Source organism: Euprymna scolopes, chromosome 41, assembly GCF_053919585.1.
Source record: "Euprymna scolopes isolate OS-2025 chromosome 41, ASM5391958v1, whole genome shotgun sequence".
Lineage (NCBI taxonomy): Eukaryota > Metazoa > Mollusca > Cephalopoda > Sepiida > Sepiolidae > Euprymna > Euprymna scolopes.
This window is the reverse complement of record NC_136522.1, coordinates 3,543,391-3,548,361: the sequence shown is the minus strand read 5'-3', so window position 1 is coordinate 3,548,361 and position 4,971 is coordinate 3,543,391. Positions and strand designations below refer to the sequence as shown.

Below are 4,971 nucleotides of genomic sequence, written 5' to 3'. Positions count from 1 at the left end.
AATCTGCAATTAAATTCAATACTGTCTATGTAGAGCAAAACAAGTGTTATGTGGCGACACCTATGCTCTTTCATCTCATAATATTTCTCATATTTAAATGCTAATGTATACATATATGCAGCGTAGACCGTTGCCATTGTTGAGATTTTCTAAAATATGATCCCTGAATCGACTTTCCTGGCAGGCAAGGAGGGTGTGGTACTAGACACGGCAAAAAGGGGAGAATAGCAAGCATGAATAAACACACCTGTTGAAAAATAACTAAGCAGGTTAGGGTTAGGGTTAGGGTTAGGGTTGAAAATTGACTAAGCAACGGAGAAGGCAGCTGATATATGAACCCACACTTCCTTAAAGCGAGAATGCAAAGCATCAGACAGTTCTGAAGTACAAAAGGTCGCTCGTTTTAATGGTACCACTCTTGTTTTCGTAGCTCTTCAACGTAATAGTTTTTGAGTTAAAAATACAAGGCTTTACTTTTGGAAATATCTGTCACTTTCTACCCATCTCTCTATATAAGGAGCTCCTTCAGTCTTTGACAGAATATGGATCCCCACGAAGGAGTGCCTGTGCGCGAAATTTTTGTGGTAGGGGGTGCGCCATCTCCAACCACACCTCACCTGAGTCGACATTGTTAAATACCAGTGGCAAGTGAAGTGTATGCTCAGGACGATTGAAAACAAATGCCGAGATAAGCGGAGAGCATATACAGCGCCTAGAATTCCCAAATGGCCACCCATCTGGTACTAACTAGGCTCAGCGTTGCTTAAATTCGGTGATCTGACGAGAACCGGTGTGTCAACGTGATTATGCTGCATATATATATATATATATATATATATATATATATATATATATATATATATATATATATATATATATATATTAAGTAATGTGATTTATAATTTAAAAATTTTAAAAATTAAAAATCAAAATTTAATTAAATTAAAAATCAGTTTCATAAGAAGGAACAACAACAAAGTCAATTATCTGTACGATCGTTCAGATAATTGACTTTGTTGTTGTTCCTTCTTATGAAACTGATTTTTAATTTAATTAAATTTTGATTTTTAATTTTTAAAATTTTTAAATTATAAATCACATTACTTAATATTAAATTAGCTCTAGGACATTTAACTATCGAGCTTATTATATATCTAAATTACAACGAGCATTTCCTGTATTTTAATTAAACTAGTAATTTCACTATTACATTAAAATACACTTAGCTCTTTAGACTATTATTCTAATCTCCTTTAAATTATATATATATATATATATATATATATATATATATATATATATATATATATATAATGTAATATAATAATGTTCTAGTTCCAAATATCAAGTTTTCTCAGTTGGTCATTTATTACCTTTTAAAAGATATCCATTACAATATTGTTTCGTATTGCAACTAACAAGTCTGCAAAATTATGTTATTTCTGCATATTTAGTCACGTACTCATTAGATGTTTACATTAAAAAACATAGAAAAAACATAATTATTGAAAAAAAATTACATGATTCATTCAACCGACACGCCCTGCCGTTCTTTCTTGGTTCGAAGATTATGGTTTTGCTGTATTTTTTTTTTACTTGTATCAATTATTTTCGATGTTTTTCAATTTATTATTGTTATATTTTTATTTTCAAAATATTCAACTTTTTCCTGTGCTTGTATTTATTTTTTTCATTCCTTCAGTCCTATTTTTAGGTTATATTAATTATTGTAAGTTTAATTTATTTTCCAGTTAAACATTTGTATTAAGTGGTATAACTTAACTTCGAAAGTTAATGTTTATATATATATATATATATATATATATATATATATATATTATGGGTAGTATTGTTTAGTTCTTAAACAAAACCAAAAAGCACATAATGTGTCTTCCAAAGAGTGCTTAATGTTTAGACAGAGCGATATTAATATGTTTAATATGAAAACTAGTAGCTACACATATGCAAATATGTTTCACATTATACAAATTGATGTGGGATATCCCAATATAGCATAACTATAAAATTATATTTTGATATCCCATATCAATTTGTATAATGTGATCACTTATTTTATCTGGTTACCCCTTTTACCTTTGGCAATGATATAATCCTATATATTGGTTTTAATATAAAAAGGTAATGTTTTTGACTGATACTTTCGGAGATATTCTTGGCCTGATGATGTGATTTTCCCTAGCAGGGTGGTCACTGAAACATATTTGCATATGTGTAGCCACTAGTTTCATATTCATCATATATATATATATATATATATATATATATATATATATATATTTATATAATAGTTGCACTTATCAGTTTCCTAGGTTATATTAATTATTATAAGTTTAATTTATTTTCCAGTTAAAAAAATCTTATTAAGTGGTATAACTTAAATTCGAAACTTAATATTGTTTATATATATATATATATATATATATATATATATATATATATATATATATAATAGTTATCAGTTTCCTAGATGTAAATCCAATAAAACGCGTGTGATTATTAAAGAGTGCTCAATACAGAACAGAGTTTGCTTATAATACAAACATTATTGATTACATATTTGCACACATGTTTCAATATCGATTTTTTGGTCCGATAAATTATTATCCTTGAATTTGGATTTCACTGAAATATATATATATATATATATATATATATATATATATATATATATATATATATATATATATTTTACACAGTGATCACCACTTATCAAGGCCCGGAAGCCACTCAGGGATAAGGGTTATTGCAAGTACATTACGTTAGTGTGGAGATTTGATGAAGTGTTTACATATATAACCAATAATTTTTGCATAATGAACAAACTCTCTCTCTCCCCCCCTCTCTCTCTCTCTCTCTCTCTCTCTCTCTATATATATATATATATATATATATATATATATATATAGTAATTTATAAAATATATATGGCGATTAAGCTACACTGAATATTCGGCGTTTCATCCACTTTAGGATTCGTCATGCTTATGCATAAGATTGACGAATCCTAAACCCATTATATATATTAACGAATAAAACCCATTATATATATAAACCATGTGTTGTGTCATTCTTGCTTTGTGTTTAAATCAGGCAACATCCGCAGCATCCCATACATTCTTTTTTATTATTTCTTTATTTTATATTACGCGCATTAAAGAGTCGAAGATTCTAACCAGGACACAATCACTGCGACTTATTCTCTCCTAGCTGCAACAATATACATATATATAGTTTTAGGTTACAGATGCCCAAGAGAAAAAACAACGAATATGACGAGTTTATTGACAGCGATCAACAAAAAGAGCTATTTTATTTTATTTACTTTTTACTAAACAAATTACATTATGTCAAAATATATAATTTCTAAGGAACTCTTCGAGAAAGTTATGCAATCTGACATTTTCTGTCATCGAGTGGCTTCCAGGCCTTGATAAGTGGTGACTCCTATGTAAAAAAGAAAAAAAAAACAAGTCCACGCGTTCGAAGTTTCTATAGGACTTTAGACTTAGCAGAGATGACGGATTTGGTGAGTCTTTATATTTCGAATCAAGCACATATAAAAACATAAAGATGACGGCCTTATAGTTTGGAAAAAGTTAATCATTTTCAAGGCATATCTGGTTGAATACAGCGGCGTTTTCTCTATTTCTGATCCATTTGCTGATTCCCTCGATTGCTTGAGCATTCTTTTGGTCTTTGATGGCAAATTGTATAATATGTAGCCGAGTGATTCCATGTTCGCCATTCTTCTTCGAGTGCTTTCGATTTATTATCATCGTTACGTTATTGTTAAAGAGAATTTTAAAAGTTGTTTTATGTAGATGATTTTATTTGATTTGAATTAGTTTTTTGAATGCAGGTGAAACCATTACGGCGCGGCTACTGGGGATTAAAAGTCTCAGATTGGCATTTCTCTAAAAACACAATCAATGCTGGCAGAAATAAAATGTTTTCCAAAAAGAAATTCCAAACTTTTAATAAAAAAAACTTTATATAAAAATATCTGAAGAGAGCTGAACAAGGCTTGAAACGCGTTATAAAAATATTTTAAAACATTTAAAAATGATAAAAGTCTGAAAAACCTACAAATGTTGATGGCTACACTCTTTTAAACATATATATATATATATATATATATATATATATATATATATATAAAGAGAGAGAGAGAGAGGGGGGAAGAGAGAGTAAGAGAGTGAGAGATAATATACCTTACTTTATATAAAGGTAGATTAATGCGAACCCTGGCGTAACATGTTTTCTTGTATTTTTTTTGACGGAATATGTACACTAACTCTAGTATAAAGGTAAGTAGGGGATGAGGAGGTGGAGGAGGAGGAGGAGGAGGAGGAGGAGCAGGAGCAGATTTTATTCATGTGAATGAAATCCCATAACTCATCGACTTATTGTGTTCATTATAGCTTAATCTTTTCTCGCGCCGTTTTTGTTGGAGTTTTGCGCGGCGCGAGAAAATGACAACAATGAAAAGAGTTTCCGCGTTTGTACTGGCGCTCAGTTAATAAATTATACATTTGCAGGCCAATTCTCCTAAGGCAACAGAAAAAGAGGTGGAAATACAAAGACACAGAAAAATAAGGAAAAGAAGCGAAAAAAAGAAATGATGGCATGTCGAGGAGAAAGGAAGAAAATGAGCGTAATAAAAGATTGCAGTAAAAGTAAAATATTATATACTAGCAGGACCCGTTAACCGGCTTTGCCCGGTGGAAGTATGTCCCCTCCCCCTCATAAAAAATTAAACTCCGGTTGTTGTTAGTTGCCAATCCTCAAAGTCCTAATGTTAAAAACGGCTTTCGGAATAGACAGCCTAATGTGAAGAACGTCGTATGGAAAAGACACGCCCAACCTCGCCATGGTAAGAACGGCTTTCGGAATAGATACTCCATTTATGAGGGTGGAGACATTGTAAAAGTATTTGTCCCAAGGTTTTAAA

At 30.6% G+C, this 4,971-nt stretch overlaps 1 pseudogene; it reads right to left on the bottom strand.

Annotated features, from left to right (window-relative positions):
• Nucleotides 1–700: 700 nt before the first annotated feature.
• Nucleotides 701–817, bottom strand: LOC145266843 (5S ribosomal RNA; annotated as a pseudogene).
• Between the last annotated feature and the right edge of the window lie 4,154 nt (nt 818–4,971).